Genomic DNA, 17,643 nt, shown 5'->3' with positions numbered 1-17,643 from the left:
GATTTGTTGCATAAGTTACAAGTCACATAGGGAACAGGGGAGCGGAGCGCAGAGAAGGAAAGATGTGGTTATACAACATGAGGCTGTCCTTGAGAATTGGGACCTTTATGCTCTTACATGAAATATGCCAAGCCTTTAAAACCAGGTTTCCCACAGAAGGTCACTAATAAAGTCTCCCTCCTCTGTTGGGCTCCTGGATCACAGCCCTGCAGGGGCTGAGTGCTTACAAATGCTACCAAGGTGATGAGGAGGTGCGCTTTGCGTAGGTGAAAAGAAAACTCTGGAGACAGCGAAAAATCATTAGGCCTTAATAGGTCTCTGTCTCAAGCCCTTATTCATCCAGCCACACGATCATGAGAGGGAAGGGATTTTGAAAGGATTAGGGGGATCTAGGCTTTCTAATCCACAACCTTGCAGCAGGGCTGCAGAGAAGAACAAGGACTTTGTGAAGTGCTCAGACACTATCTGTCATGCCAAACACCATGGAACAGCCCATAGAATTACCCACTTGGCAGTGAGGGGAACTTTGGTTTTATGCCTTCATCATGTGTGTACATGGCTCTGCCATGTCTTTCTGTACCTGGCAGACCCATCCTTCCTCTGATGCACTGGCATGTCTTGCAACCTGATTTGCAACCCTGCCAGTTTCCTTGCCAGCACCATGCTCGCTGCCTGCACTGCCATTCTCCACTGAGAGTTGGGAGAGTGGGAGCACTTATAAGAGCAAGAGAACTATTATAACAAATCAGAGCAGAAGCCCTGGTCTTTACCTCCAGCTTACCAAAGGCCTGTGCTCATTCACCCCAAACAAGGTAAGAAATGCTTTTGGGATCACATGGTGCTTGGTAAAGTTCCCTTTCAAGCTACAGTAACTAGAGGGCTGCCAGAGATACTGAATAGAGAATGTGTACTCCTTCTCAGACTGTTTGTTTTTATTTTGTGTAGAACCCTGCATCCTTCTTAGCCATTAACTGGTATCTTGTGCCAGCAGGTCCATAAGCTGTAGGAATGGATTTGCATCCCAGCCTCTTCCCCTCACCCCACTGACTCAGCTTTGGGATCAGTGTCTTTTAGTCCCACTAAGTTAACTCCTTGCTTATTTTCTCTAGAATGCCTCCTACTATTTGCTTCTTCAAAAAGAAACGATCTCTCAGTATTTTCACTGTTTCTTTCTCTCCTGTTACAGACCCCCAAACTCTTCCTGATTCCACAATATCCTTTTTAGGATGGGTGATCAGAAACACACACCATGTCCCAGGCAATACATTACTGATCTAGAATGCCTTCACAGTTTTTTGTCTGCATTTTACTCTCCATGACTTTTTGTTTGTCGTTTTGTCTCTGTTGCCACAATGCACAGATGGCTTCATTCGTGTTCCATGCAGTGATACTAAGTTATTTTCCCTGCGTCTCAGCTTTTCTACCCTCCTTTTCACCTTTCAAAGTGTTTTTGCAGGAGAGGTCTGAATCATCCCCTATTTTATATTTGGGTAAACTGAGATCCAGAGAAGTGAAGCTGCTCATTACAAGAGCAAGAAAGCTGGGTCCTCCTCCAGGGTTCTGGCCCCTGTGACAGAGCATCTTCATAAATGCGTTTCTACTGAATACATTTGATAGTATGCACCAGAAGGCAATAAGTACCAATATTACACTTCAAACGACACTGCAGGGGAAAAAAAGAGTGGTCAGGAGCTGCAGTTCCAGGGCTGTATTACAATCCTGAAAAGTGGTCCCTTCCTGCAAGCAGTTGATATTAAGCAGAAAATTACATAAACAAATCACAAGTCTCACAGGTCAGGCTGTTCCCCAAACATTTTGAAGGTTGGTCTCAGTATACAGGCTTCTTTCTTCATCCAATCATCTTCCTTTTCCAGCAAAATGTTTTTTCCAGAATTGCCTTGTGAACAACTTCATGCTCTTTGCTCAGTTAATTTTCTCAGGAAGTTACTCTCATTATCATCCAAACTACTGCTATTCAGACAGAGCTCCCCAATGTCACACATCCCTGATCAATGTAAAGAGTCGCCTCTTTACCAATCTGTCACACCTGACAATTTCTTCTCCCTGAGGGTCTCATTCATATAGGGATCTTGCAATTAAAAGGGGAAGAGCAACACATGACCTTAAAAAGCAAGTAAAAATGCACAACTACCCTCCTAAGGTATCTTTTTGGTTTTAAGTTTGGAGGCTAGGTCCATGTTTGTGTCTATTTCTTCTGCTCTGCACAGTGTGAGAAAAGCAGAAACTAGAGAAAAGCCACCAAAACGTAAGCATGGGATCTTCTGCGATGGGTTTCAATCTGGTTTGTAAGTTGCCTACAGAATTAATACAAGAGGAAGCATTAAGAAGACCTCTTATTACCACTGAAGCCTTTTAGCTTAATGAGGATGGCTTATACAAACGCAGGAGAGATGGTTCACATAAACTTTCTGTAAGAAAAGTCTCTTGAGCCTGGTTCTACCTCTTTGTCTTCACAGCTTTCAATTAACATGCGGGTGGGCACAGAAACACTTACAGTTCATTATTCTCTTTTCAAATACCAGTGGACATAAGATATTTAGCTGAAACAGCCCTTTGTAGATCTTTGAAATGCCATTATCATTAAGAAGACAGGCATCGGAAAGAGATACTGTTTTCCTTACCTATTACTTCCATGTTCTGCAGAGTAGAAGCAGTTTTGTGCATTAATTTAAGGTTTGCAACACCTATGCTGCTGGAAAACGCTATCTGAAATGTAAATCTTCAGAGTAATGATACATTGAAGCTGAACTCAGGCACTTGACTTATGGAGGCACAAATCAGGTACGTTGCTGGCTCAAATATCCGGAAGCCTCCCAATGAAATAAAAAATGGTAAGTAAATTGACGTCTCTCTGGGTGATCACTCTCATTATCTGGCTATACAAGATAACAAGAGAATCACAGAAGAAAGCTTGTCATTAGCTGTTAATTGAAGGCACTTTCAGGAAGTGCTGCTTAAACCTTGAAAGATTGACTGTCTTTCTGACCGCTACCTAATGTGTATGTTAGAGCTGTACTACAGCAGCCTCATTAGGTCCCTGCCTCCAGCACCACAGCTCAGAGAAAGCTTCTGATACTTTAGATGAAATGCACGTTTTAAAAAGCTCATCTCCATATAGCCTAACCCCTGGGCATATCTTCAGCATACTTTACTGCACACAGGTCTATCTTAGCTGATGCTCATGTTGTACAAACACAAGATACCTAAGTGCATTGTAATGACCTTCAAAAGAGGCAGCAGAGTCCTGGCCCATTACAATGTATAATCACAAGATGTACCGACAACACAAATCATAATGATTAGCCTGTAAGCTAAGTGCAGCTATCTTAGGACATGATTTTAGGTTTGCTTGTTCTTTACTGCTCTTTCACATACCTTCTTTTGCTCTTACCATTTTCCTCTCCTTACTCCCAGACCTTTTATTTCCACTCACTAATGGGAGCCATTAGTCTTGAAGAGGGTCTTCTGTCGAGATAATAATTCCTGGGTGAGACACTTCACTTCCCATGAAGCAGCCAGCCTCTACCTTACCTATAATGTGTGCTCTAACTTGACAAAACTTGGAAAGCTTTCAATTTACTTTAAACTGATTACATTTCCACTTCAACTCTTCTCCATTGAAGTAAAATTCCATCTTGTACCTACTTTACTTCCAAAGCAATGTTTTCAATCTAAGTTACAGGACCATCTATCATATCTGGAAATTGGGCATCATCACAAGAGCTTGTGGAAAGCATCTGCAGAACCAAAGCTTTTAACTGAGGGGTGTGATGTGGGATGATCCTGAGACAGCACACAGAGGTGGCCTGGGCCAAACAGAACAGGGTCACAGAAACAGAAATAAGGTCATGACCAGAAAACAGCCCAAGTGGTTCATCTATGGCAGGGCGATCAATAATTTAACTGTCATCTGTGTTTCACCAAGTTTGCACAGAATAAACACCATATGCAAAGAATGACATTAAGACTGAATTATGTTAACCATCAGGGCATGGTGTACATCTACCCTGTCTCTGGTTTTTACGCTTCCACTTCTGCAGAATTTGCAAGCATCTGAAGCAGAGCAATATTCAACACTGAGTATACACCTGTGCTTACACAGAGAAAATGTAATTCTCTTGAATTTCCCACCTCAGTCATTTCAGAGTTATCAAGAAGCTGTGAACTATTTCCTGTTTGCAGGAGAGCAAACAGAATTTAACATAGCAAAATTAAATTATTCTGCTCTTACACTATGTGAAATCCCTGCAGAATTACTTCGAGTAGAAATGGATATTAAATTGCACAAACAGTACAGTTTAGGGCCATTTACTCCAACTGCTCCAAGGGTTTTTCAGACATAACTACTCCCACAGCTGTAATGGAGCAGGGTTCAAGGAATTTGCGACTGCTTTTGAAGTTTCCAAAACCATATGAATGGCTGAACTCCAGTTTGAGCTCCTAGTTCTCAGGTCCAGCTTTCATATCAAGCAAATTATGGAGGTAGTTGCCTCCTGCCATCATGCCCACAATAATCCTGAGGTGCTGACAGTGACACATGCACAGAGAGACAACGTGTGGCATCTTAATTATACAGGAGCCATGCCAAACAGATTTTCATTTACAACCATGCCCAGCACCTTGAACTCATGAACACTCCTGCTCATCCTGCATAAACATTTCAGTAATTGTTCTGTATTTCCATCACACCAGTGGGTATCCAACTGCACTAACATGTTACGGTTTAGATCCAGAAATTAAAAGTACCCCAAGTAGAACAGCAGCTAGTATTGTGGTTCACACAGAGCCAAGGTGTATTTCACAACAGCTCTGTCATGTGGAGAACACAGATGCTGAAGTTGCATTGTCCCCCTGCTTCAGTTTAACTCCTCACTCTCTCCCTGCCACATCCAGCAACAGCTGTAAGGCTTCTCCTGAAGAATATTATTTCCCAAAAGGCTCCAGAAGTAGCCTGGGTCTTGTACCATCAATACAGTTGACTGAAGGTAATTACCACACTGAAGGTGTTTTCCTATGGGAGCAAAGAGGGTTTCTTACTGAGCCCCTGGAAGGAGGACTCTCTTACTCCTTCTGTCAACGTGACTCCTTGAGACTTCTGCCTGCAGATGATTGATAAAAAGAAGAGTTTGGAAAATCACTTTCCAGTCACATCCCCACAGACAGCACAAACTAATAAAGGCAGGTGAACACAAACCAGTCTACAGTAACAACTTGAATCACAGCCTCTTACTGAAAATGCAACGCATTCCCCCTTCAACTGCAATCAGCTGCCAAGCTGACAAGTCGTTCACCCACAAATTGTGACATTGCTCACAGTACGTTTTTGTATTTCCTCCATCACTTACAACTGCACAGTTCAGCTGGCAGCCCTGGCTGGTACGCTGCTTTTTCCTTGAAACAGGGTGGGTATGGCTCTTCTGGCAGCATAGGCTGCCTTATCATCCGATCATCTCCTCAAAGCTGTGGTGCTCACCAGCCTGAGCAGCTGCTGGAGTCGTGGACGGGATGGAATGGGGCTGGTATCACACCACTCCTTGCTCATGCACGCAGACCAAGTGCTTACTGCTGGAGCCACGACTGCATCAACTGGCAGGATCCAGCTCTGTGAAGCCACTGCAGCTGGGCTACACTGATTCACGGATTCTGCTGGCACATCAAAGGGAGGGGGTTGGTGCATCCCATGTCATATTCAAGATGACTGTCACAAAAATACCACAGGTGAAAAAAATAGACTCGAAGCATGAGACTCCCACATCTGTGTAAGTCTGTGAGGTAAGTGTCCATGCATCTCTGCAATGTGAAGACTCATCCCTGCTTCAGAAACAGGAGATTAGATGTCATCTGAGCAAGGCTGGCACTTCATATGCAAAGTATTACATGCTCCAAACCTCTTCTTTTTAATAAACTTTCCTCAGTTAAGGCAATGGGGGGAAGAAAGTTTCAAGGGCTAAAACAAGTGTCTTTGACATAACTGCGCTGAGTATCTCCTTGTAAAACTGTTTCCATCTGGAGGAGCTTTACATTTCCCTACAGAGCTCTCTAACTTCAGTGTTGCACCAGTGCTGAGATTTAAGAAAATAAGTCAATATTTTCGTTCTCTTTTTTTAGAAGAAAAAAATTAACAGGGAAAGGGGCAAGACTTCAGTGCAGAATTACTGAGGCAGCACTATAGTTACACTGCAATGAAAGCAGCAAAGTCTTACTTGAGCCTTGTCAAGACACCAGGGTCTAAGAACAAACAAGCCACACCAGGATGGAATATGCTGCTTTCATCCCAACCAGTGCGACAGCCATCTGTTAAGACATTCACTTATGTTGTCGGAGTAACAATTCCACAGCTGTTCTCCATGAATTGAAGACAAAGTACAAATCTAAAAGAATCATGTGTGTTTCAGAAGATGGTTAAAGAGACTCTAATTCTTTTTGCTGCATTTCAGAAAAACACAAGAAGGGAGATGCCACTGGCAAACTCCTTTCTCAGGAGAAAACAGCAAAGCACATCACTTTAATCCAAAACACACCAGTGGTCTTCTACATCTTATAACCCAAGGAGTTTCATTTAATACATATTACATCCTGTAAGAGAACATTTGAGAACTGTATTAAAGTATTGATCCTGTCTGCTAAGAATACTTCCCAAAGTATATTCAGATATATTCAGAACTGAATGCCCTGAATATTATGTTACCTACAAACAGAGGTGGAAATAAGTGAAATGAAACATAAGGATCACCAACCTCTTCCCTAGCACAAGAACCACTTTTCTAGGGCTCTTCTTCTTAGTCAAGTGAAAACTCCTCTCCTGTTGCTGTTTAACAACTAGGGCAAGCCTCATGCAAACTGGCACCTATTAAAATCCCACAGGAGGACAAGATGTCAGTTTTAATGTCCTGTGCCCCAAGCCAACTAACATAATCATTTAAGACCCTACCCAAGCATCTCTGATAGCATGTGAAATGCCCTTGGCTCCCACTGCAGCGAGCAGATGAAGAAGAGTCTGTATTCTGACTGCTAGCTCCAGATGTCAATCTCAGCCAGCATGATGGCTTCTTTTCAGAAGCCAGGACATGACAGCTTTAGACAGCGAGTACCCTGAATTATTCACTGATCTCTTGAACCTAGATGCATGTGGTCCCAATCCCTACTCACTCCTTTGTAGCTTTAGTTTGTTTCTTCCTCTGCCAGCTGCGACATTGCCACTCGTTCCTCCATGATAACTGTGATTAATCAGTGTTGGCTGAAGGTGTGCACCACAGCCTTTAATTAGCAGTCAGCAAAGCATTTTCATAAAGCAGCCAGGCTGGACCATCAGGATGCAACTCTGCACAAGGAATTAAAATCTAACCACAACTGCAGAACACACAAACTTAAAATTACAGTTATTCTTCCCTGTATAGAAATCTACATATAATGGGTTTTTTTTGGTTTTTTTTTACCCTGCAGGTACCAAAACCATGACTGAAAAACTAATGAAATGTAGCCCTTTCAGGAATGCTGCCTAATAGGTCTTGGTAAGGCAAAGACAAATTACTTTCCATTTAAACCAGACTAATGTGCAAAAGGCTGGGAATGTTAAAAAAAACCCACAACAAACCCATTATAAAAGAATTCTTTCCAAAAATTACACTGTTCTGCTTTTAAGAGACTGTCCTCTCAACTTTATGGACTCACAGAACATTACGGGATGTGTAGGCCATGCAGCACCATAAACTGTAAAGATCAGGGCTACTGCTCCAGGTTAATAGTGTAATTTTCCACTGGATGGTTTTCATTTACAATTCCCCTATTGAATCTGGAAGTCTAATTGTAGCCAAGTACATTTTCGGGTTGTTTAAGGTATAATAAAGAGCCAAATAGCTTAGAAAGGCATCTTTAACTTTATAATTAGAAACACGTGCTATTTTAGGTGGCTTATCCCTAGCATGTTTGTAAGTTTGCTATTATACATTTCAGCATGTTGTAAAAATAAATTATGACAAACCGCAGTGATTCACAGGTACAGCAAGAAACAGGGAAAAGAGAAATTACACAGGGGGAGTCTGAATAAACCTGAGACAGCAGAGTATCTGATGTTTATAAGCAAAGCGTCTTCCCGTAGGAGTGAGGACAGACAAGGAGCGTCTGCATTCAATTCCCGGGAGGCCCATTAAGCAGAAGGTGACAATGGAGATCAGTCCCCATTTGCCCACCTATGAAACATGAATAGATTTATCAGCAGATCTCAGAGGCACATACAAATGCTGTGCGCTGGTAGCCACCACCCTAGCGTAACCTCGCAGCTCCTACCCGCTGGAACAGCTAGAGGTGCTCCTCCAGCCACTTCACAGCCCCAGTTGATCCTAACACTCCAGACTGGCAGCAACCCAGCCTCTTCTAGGAAAAGTGTCAGATAGCAGCCTGTAATGCTGGAGGCAAGGCAGGCCATTCTGAAGAGCCTTGCAGTCTCTCCAATTTAAACATAATCATATGAAAACAGATCTATTGCTAGTAAGAAACAGCAAGTTCACCATCCTGGGGTGATGGCCAGCACTGGTTTCCTTTGTAGCTAGTTTGGTGAGACCAAGAATGAGCTAAGTACAACATGTGTTTCATAAATATTTTTTTATATGGGCTTTGGTATAGCAGAACTTGGTCTTAAACAAAAAGCTGTGGTTTTCTGTCCAAACAGCTTTGTAACAAACTCCTGGTTGTTGTCTTCACTGGGCTGGAACTGGCAGTTCAAATGTGAAAGGTTTTCTACCATGTCAGGAGTTCTCCAACTCAATAATTTGCCTCCTTGAGGAGGGTTATGAAAACCATGTTAGGGAAGACACAGAAGACAGAAGCTTGAATTTAAAAGGCCCAGAGCTGGTTGGTCCAAGCTTAGTGGAAGGGTCATAAATAGGTAGTTGAATGAAAATATGAGCATTCTTTAACTTGGAATAGAATTTAAGACTTGATGCTTTTCTACTGTTGCCCCTAAACAAGGCGTTGAACAATGCTGACCAGCAAGCACTATTTTCTGAACTGTATCAATGCAAATTATTTTTGCTTTAAAATATTTAAGGCTATGACTGCCGTTCCAGAATATTCAAGCAAGCACCACACATCAACTCTTCTGAAGACTCTCTCCCTCTTCCCCTGCTAGCATGGTTTGAATGTTGCTACCAGCATCCTGAATGGCATGCGTGATACAGATAAGCTCTCCTTAAGGCCATGTGTCACAAATATCTTGCGAACAGAATCACGGAATGGTCTGTGTTGGAAGAGACCTTAGAGCTCATCCAGTTCCAACCCCCTGCCACGAGCAGGGACACCTTCCACTAGAGCAGGTTGCTCCAAGCCCCGTCCAGCCTCGCCTTGAACACTGCCAGGGGTGGGGCAGCCACAGCTTCTCTGGGCACCTTGTGCCAGGGCCTCACCATCCTCACAGGGAATAGCTTCTCTGCCTAAGATCCCATCTCAATCTCCCCTCTGTCAGTTTAAATCCATCCCCCCTTGACTTGTCCCTACAGGCCCTTGTAAAAACCCCGTCTTCAGATTTCTTGTAGCCCCTTCAGGCACTAGAAGCTGCTCTAAGGTCTCCCTGGAGCCTTCTCTTCTCCAGGCTGAACAAGCCCAGCTCTCCCAGCTTGTCTCCAGAGCAAAGGTGCTCCAGCCCTCAAAGCATCTCCATGGCTTCCTGACTCACTCCGGCAGGCCCACATCCCTCTTGTGTTGGGGGCCCCAGAACTGAAAGCAGAATTCCAGTGGGGATGTCGCAAGAGTGGAGTAGAAAGGGAGAATTGCCACCCCTGCTGGCCACACTCCTTTTCATGCAGCCCAACATAGGGTTGGCTTTCTGGGCTGCAAGCGCACACTGCCAGCCCATGTTGACCTTCTCATCAATCAACACCCTATCAATCACAAAAAGGAGGTCAGGAATCTACTAAATAAAGAAAGCAGAGCTGGACATAAACACAAGATTGGACAACACCTCTTCCATGAAGTTCTGTGTGGCTGCCGAATCCTCCTGCTGCATCACTACAAGCTGTACAACCAACCAACATCCTCCTGTCCACCCTGTGCCACACACAGCCAGTGCTGGGAGTGCAGCTCTGGATGCCAGCAGTACCTGGGGTCACCCCATCCAGGCCGCACAGATGTTCAGTAAGCACAGGGGCATGGCCTGGGAGGTTTTCTTTCCCTTTTGCTGCTATTTTTTGGGTGTTCTATATAAGTAGACACATCACTGATGGCTGGGTTTTCTGCTTTGTAACTTCCACCGGTACAAAGATTTCCATGCTTAAGATGCAACAAAAGACTGTAGACTGCACTCTGCTTGCAGTCCACCAAAGAAACTGAAAAAAAAAACCAACCCCAAGCCCTTTTCTTTTAAGGCATTGTTTAAGGTTTACATTAGTATAATAGCATGCTTCTTCAGCTCCCGTTGCCTTGTTAACCACTCTCATTGCTGTAAAAAGATTACGAGAGAGAAGAAAATGTAACATCTAAGATGAAGCTCTTCTCTTTCTGTATATAAGAACATGAATGTCTCTATGCAATCCACATTTAAAAGGTATATTTGCTTTTAATATCTTTTGTATTAAATTCCCATTAGGCTGCCTAGCCAGGTGATCTGTTTAAACACACAGAATATTGAAGAGATGACAGGAGCCAGCTATCTTGGCTCTTCTGCATATAAAGCGTGAAAGTCTGAATCCTAAAACTGTATTTACATTCACTACAGAGAAGAAAGGAAATTTCCGATTTTGCAACCTGAGGAAACATTACCTCTAGCCTAAGGAAGTAAGCCAGGAATTAGATGACCTGATAAATTCTGTGACTATTGATTAGGTAAGCTTAAAAGGAGACTAAAATTAAAATTTTTACAAGTTTCAGCATAAACAAGAAGATGAGAGAAGCTATCACACATCTTACTGCCTGTCCCGCTAAACAGGCTGCAGCAGATGGACAGGCTGGGAAAAAAGCAAAGATGCCCAAGGCTTTTGCATAGAGCAGCATTCATGTCTGCAGCGCTTGCTGGATGCAGGGCATTCCAGATCACATTCTGTCAGTCACAAGGGCTTTAAAAAATGAGATTTCTATGTATGATAAAATAATGTCTTGGTATAATATGACTAGCTGTGTGATGAAACGTTGCCCCATATGCCTTGCTGTGTTCACACCAGCTTTAACACATCTCTACCCACAGCAGGTACCAGCGTGCACAGAAGTGAGATCCACCTACAAAACAGAGGTGCCTAGGTCTCACTTTAGGCTTAGATACACAATGCTAATGCACAGAACAGCAGCTGAGTGGCCATTCATTCATTATCTGCAATGTGTATCAGACTAACCAGCATCTCCCCAACAATATTCTGCAGTGAGAAGGATTTGTCTTATTATATCCAGACAGCACAACTGGCTTTCAAGTGTTCAGACTCACCTGAATGTAACAAGTTCTTCCTGTGTTATCAGCTGGCCACGGTCTTTCTAAGGATCACTACCTCTCTGCCATACAAATCAGCTCTGCAGGAAACGATCAGACACATGCCCCAAGGCAGTGCTTCTGCTCTGAAGTTGTTTATTTTATACAGCTATCAGGTTAAAAACCGTAAAGCAGAGGCAGGTGCTCTCTGGAGTTATCTTCTTCAGTAGCTAGCATTGGCTTGCACGTCAGGTAACATAGGGGCAGTTTTATGCCTGCAGTGCTGTTGTCCACCTTTCCATCCAAGGCTCCAACAATTTTCCCACCTCCAGACTGGCCATGGTGCTGCATCATCACACCAGCTCCCGGCTCATCAGCAGAAAGTAATTGAGGGTTTCCCGAGGCCATTATTCAGGTTCTCCCTGAGCTTATCTCTGGGCTCAAGAGATAAAATAGAAGACTTTAAAAAGGTTAGCGTAAAAGGCTGCAGATAACACAGTTGTGCTAGCAGACGCCAGCCAATGGGGAGGAAAGGATAACTAAGCCATTCTAGAGTGAAAATCACTGAGCCTATGGAAAATGCTTTAGGGCCACGGTAACACCCCGGTCATAATGATATGCAACAGACACCTAGTTATCTCAACTACAGCAGTTTACAGAGAAGAAAAAAAGAAACAATTTTCTTTCAAGCCTGCGGCATCTTTAACAAGATTCTCAGGCCTAAGGTAGAACAAGAAATGCAGGGAAGAGAAATGGAAATGCTAGAGATTAACTAATTTTAGAATCAACCACACGCTGTTTGCTTGCAGCTGGTGACTGACCTTTGCATTATTCTGTGCTAGCAGGAAATTCCAATCTACATTAATAAGCAGAATATTGCTCACTCTTCCAGCAGCACTTGCTTTAAAGGTTTTCTTGCACACGCAGTCCTCTGGCATTTTCTATCCACTTCTTCACACTATCTGCTCATCTCAATGCATCTGAATCAGTGCAGTGGTTTGCAACAGTGGTAACTACCATGTGGCTGCTCTCTCAAATGAAACACAATACTTAAAGAGTTTTATATGGGAAATGAGAGAGATTGTCTTCACCCCTCATAGCTATGCTGTAACAGGCATTTCCAGATGGCCACTGCTACAAGACAGTTACTTTCAACCAGGGATTCATGCAAAAACTGTCTGAGATCATTTTAGCAGTGGAGGATTTTATGAAGATGAACAGGGAGCCATTTGTTGCAGATATACAATTCTCATTAAGCTCAATAATGGCTGTACGCAGACGTGACTGGATTTCCAGGTTTTGGCTATCAACCGCTGAAATATGAATTCAAACTCTGGATTGTTTTCAACCACAACCAAGCAGGAACACAGGCTTGGCTGAGGTATGAAGGGACCTCTGCAAGTCATCTGGTCCAACCCCACCCTGCTCAAGGACCATAACAAGATGGATTTTGAGTATCCCCAGGGATGGAGACTCCACCTCTGTGGGAAACTCTACCTCTGCCCATGCTTCCATCAAAGAAGAGTATGTTTCTGTTGCCTCCCACTACCCGCATTCATCTCCGAGGGAAAAGCAGACCAGGGCAGGCAAGTGGGTGCTGAAGTGAAGAGTTGACTTGGCAGAGGTCACTGGTGAAAATTTTGGCAGCAGTGTTAAGTACAGGAATCCTGGCTTACACTAGGTTTGAAGCATTCAAATCCCATAAGCATACACACTTCTAGTAAGAAGGCATTTAACCAGCTAGGGAAAACAGCCAATTAAACATTTCTCTGCAGGTCATAACCATAGCTAGAAATTCTTAATTAAGTTAAAACTCATTTACAAAAGGCTTATTAAAATTTTTAGGACCAGTATACTCATCTTGCCATTCAGAACATAGCCTGAAACACCACATGGGAGTCACAAGATTAGAAGGCAGACAGCAGATTTACCTCTCTTACAGTTGACTTCTTCTCCTTTTGTATTTGTCTCAGTTCATATACAACAAGTTTCAGAAGGAGGCATCTAACATTCTGAAGGTGTATTTATCTCAGGGGTGTTTTCAATAATTAAAACAGCCTTTTAACTGTAGTTTATAATTGGTTTTGGAAACTATGTCAAGGTGTTTACTGTCCAAGACAGTGATTTGAAGGTTTTGAATCATTTAAGTGTCAGTGGATCGAACTGATCATCACAATCCAAAGGCAGTTAGATTAAAAAAAAAAAATGACTTGTCAATTTGCCAATTCTGTTCATAAGATTGACCCTGATGACTTAATGTTGTAAGGCGCTGCTGAAAGAAGACAGAGCTTTTCACCTCGGTGCCCTGGTTTAATTGTAGATTTTATTAGCAGTCATTTATGTAGCCAATACAAAACAGCAGCCCAGGACTCAGTCCCTAACAGAGATGACCACACCTGCTAGAAAAGCAAACTTTGCATGGGAAAGCAGCAAACCCCTGACCCCTGTGCTTCCGCATGTGAGGCAACACGATGCTGTCCTTTGCCTGCAGATGGACAGGACTTCTGTGGCTGTTTGTGCTCTGCCCACCAGCAGCACAGCGAGAACAGACGTTCTGCATGCTTCTATTCGGGAGGAGAAAAGGATCATGAGCAGTAAAACTTAGCAAAACTAGCTCTGTTTTACTCTGCTGATTTTGGAACAGTCTGGTTAGCAACTATCTGTTATTTAAAAATGTCAAAAAAAAAACCAAAGAGAAGGATGGGGGAAAACACAATGGAAAATCTCTCTTGTTCACAACTGAAACATGGCTTCAAACATATAATGCTCCTCCTTTCCAGCAATGAAACGAACTGGAAGATCCAACTCAGATACCTCAATTTCTGCAGGTGCTGACTAAATGGGGCTCCACCATACTAAAGAGCAGGACCACTTTATCAGGAATCCTGACATATTTTAATTCCATCAGCGGCTGTGACAGACAACGCAATGTTTCTCTCCCAGTCTTTTGTCCCAGCTCTGAGAATTCAGGGGTGCATAAGTATGTCTTTTGAGCCCAATATGAACTACAGAACTGCTGTGCTACTCCATCTATCCAGCACTCTGCAACATGGAAAACCTCTGTCCAAGTTTCCTGAAGCTCATCCCCTTTTTTGAAGGTCAGACTGTGCAATCTTGGAGACGGGGGACAGGTTTCTGGGAGAATGAAGCTGCTCTGTTGCCCTCCAGCATTGCATTCCCTCTCCTCTCTGTTTCCCACCATCCTCAGCCAGCTTGGAGGATACTGCCCCACTCTGGCTATATACAGCCGATAAGGAGGACCCCAAGAGGATGAGGGTTTACAGGTCATGATGACTTACACGTCACAGCTCCACATGAAAAGAACAAAACGATCCTCCCCCACAGTGCAGCGTTAGAGACAGCAGCTCTGAAATCTAAGATAGTGGGAGAAAAGCCACATTCACCAACACCCTTCCTTCCCTGTTTGAATTAAACAAATGATTAGTGGTTAGCAAAACCACCCCTACAGCTGCAGCCTGGTAGCAGAAACCAGAGAGGGCTGGGAAAGATGCTCTGGGCTGTGCAGAGAGAACAGCTTGTCTCCACAGGGACAAGCACAGTGCAGTGAACTGCCTTCCCTGCAGAAGTGGCTGTGCAAGAGCAGCTCAGTGTGCCAGGGCTCAATCTGCCAGCACTGTGTGTGGTGGAATGAGTATTTTTAGTCCACGGCATCACCATCTCTGCTAACCCCTGGCATCTGACCCACCCCAGATTCAGCTACTGCTTTCTCAGCCTCTCTGCAGGCTGGAAATGTTTAGGACTTCCTCGTTATCCACCATATGAGAAAGTGTTTGCACAAAGTTCCCAGGGCATAAAACACGCCGAGATTATTACAGAGCACTGCTGTGAAGGGCAGATGGTTCACACTGAATCTGGCTGGTAGGCTGGCCCACGCCAGAATGCCAAGGCTCCCCACTCCCATGGGATGTGCACAGGCTAGCAGAGTTGGGTGACAGATGACTTTTTGTGTAAGAGCACAGTCATTGCACTTTGCCCCAGAACATCAGAGCAGCAGAAAGCGATTAATTTTCGTTTCTACTTAGATTTTGAAGTGAATTTGTACAAGCAAAAGGAACTCTGCTAATGAAAATGGACCACAGCACGACTTGAGTGGCTATGCTCTGTTGTGATGTGATGGACAGCTAATTCATTTAAAGCGTCTGAAACACTAGTGCAGGTTTCTCCAATACGGCTCTTTTCCCAATCACATCTTTCAATATAAGACTGTGTGGGAGAGGGAAATGCCAACATTATTGTAACTGAGGCTTTCACAGAACAATTCAATCTGTTGCTTAGATTGTATTTTTCTTCCATCTTCTGCCTGAAGGAAATCACAATTTATCATTTAAACAACAAAAAAATCCCCAACTATCAAAACCTTGAACAATATACAGAGGAACATTGGGCTACTGGGGACAATAGGAGATGCATCAGAGAAGCAGGAACAAAGAAACTGAAGCACAGGGTGGAAGGAATTAAGCTTATGGCCTCAGAAACAAGATGAAAGTTAAGAAAACATGATGCTCAGAGGGCCCTTTCTGAATTATCTCATATAGTCCCGACCCCAAGCTCTTAGCTACCATGTGGGCAAAGTTCACCCTTCATCAACACGCTTTGTACTTCACAAGTTGTTAGATTACACTGATCCATAGCCAGATTTTTTCTCTAAATATCAACCCTTCTACTTTCCTTCTAAAATAAAAGTAACAGACTGTTCCATAATCAGGAAAACTAATGAATCTTGGTTACACAAAGATTTCTTTATTTTGCCCTTTAACCATCCTCTCCCCAGCTCTCTGCAATATAGCTCCCAGATCATCACTGTCAGGAAGCAGAAAGCATCACACGGACCAGGCGAGAGCACGGCCCAGCTTGCAGGCAGATGCCACACAGACCCCAGCCTGCCTTAATTCCACCCGTGCTTCCCATAGTGGGGCACTCATGTGGGTCTCTTCTACCCTTCTGCTGTTTTTCAGTGAACCTGAAATATGGTGTCCTAATTATCTTTGGAAAAGAGCTATAAAATTGGCTTGTATCAGCCAACAAAAACATATGCCAGAGGAAAATGGACAGATTCACTGTCGCATAAGCCTCCTGTCCTTCCGCAACCAAACTATGTTATGGAAGCAGGCTCTGCGCTCCAATAATTATCTCATGATACGCCTTCATGTTTCCACGTGCTGCTGAAAACATGCTGTCATTTTCTTGTGAGACACAAGCGCTTGAAAGCAGCACTTACCACAGCTAGGAAGCAGGGCAAATCAATGGCATTCACCTATATTTTAACCAAGATGAAGTGTATAATAGCATTTACCTCTAGAGATCTGAGCATTATTTAAAGATGGAAACATACTGGGCTTTTGTGCACATGCCTCAAAAACTGGAAGAAACTAGTGTGACGTTTCTGAGGGTCACCTTTCTTCTTATCCCCCCACCATGTGTATATCAAGACACAGTCTCTCTATTAAAATCCTTTTCTACTCACCCAAAGCTATAAAGCAGCAAGTTTTTAATTTCTAATTAGACCCATTAGACACAGATGTGCTTCTTCCAAACACGCTCAAGCATTTATAGGGGTCAGCCAACATGGTATTCTAGTCTTGCATAGAAATTAAAGCATGGCTCCACATTCAGAAACCAATTCTAAAAATACCATTGCAGAATTCAAAGTTAGCAAATTTCAGTGGCCCAGATCATAGAATCATAGAATCATAGAATCGTAAGGGTTGGAAAGGACCTTAAGATCATCTAGTTCCAACCCCCCTGCCATGGGCAGGGACACCTTGCCCTAAACCATGTGGCTCAAGGCTCTGTCCAACCTGGCCTTGAACACTGCCAGGGATGAAGCATCCACAACCTCCCTGGGCAACCCATTCCAGTGCTTCACCACCCTCACTGTAAAGAACTTCTTCCTTATATCTAATCTAAACTTCCTCTGTTTAAGTTTGAACCCATTACCCCTTGTCCTACCACTACAGTCCCTAAGGAAGAGTCCTTCCCCAGCATCCTTGTAGACCCCCTTCAGATACTGGAAGGCTGCTATGAGGTCTCCACGCAGCTTCTCTTCTCCAGGCTGAACAGCCCCAACTTCCTCAGCCTGTCTTCATATGGGAGGTGCTCCAGCCCTCTTATCATCCTCGTGGCCCTCCTCTGGACTCGCTCCAACAGCTCCATGTCCTTTTTATGTTGAGGACACCAGAACTGTATGCAGTACTCCAAGTGAGGTCTCACAA

At 43.6% G+C, this 17,643-nt stretch overlaps 1 protein-coding gene and 2 long non-coding RNA genes across 6 annotated transcripts in view; all 3 read right to left on the bottom strand.

Moving 5' to 3' along the window:
• Positions 1-17,643, bottom strand: part of FAM219A (family with sequence similarity 219 member A) — a 96,337-nt gene that overhangs the window by 56,823 nt on the left and 21,871 nt on the right. The window lies entirely within an intron of this gene.
• LOC115619338 lies at positions 1,350-5,952 on the bottom strand. Its single transcript, XR_003994976.1, has 2 exons — positions 5,367-5,952; positions 1,350-5,120 (listed from the first exon to the last, which is right to left on the bottom strand). It is a non-coding gene; the product is annotated as an uncharacterized LOC115619338 (long non-coding RNA).
• LOC115619337 lies at positions 11,550-17,110 on the bottom strand. The gene is made up of 2 exons (XR_003994975.1): positions 12,232-17,110; positions 11,550-11,849 (listed from the first exon to the last, which is right to left on the bottom strand). It is a non-coding gene; the product is annotated as an uncharacterized LOC115619337 (long non-coding RNA).

Source organism: Strigops habroptila, chromosome Z (genome assembly GCF_004027225.2).
Source record: "Strigops habroptila isolate Jane chromosome Z, bStrHab1.2.pri, whole genome shotgun sequence".
In the NCBI taxonomy this organism is placed as follows: domain Eukaryota; kingdom Metazoa; phylum Chordata; class Aves; order Psittaciformes; family Psittacidae; genus Strigops; species Strigops habroptila.
Note: the sequence above shows the minus strand (reverse complement) of the source record. Positions and strands in the feature narration are given on the sequence as shown.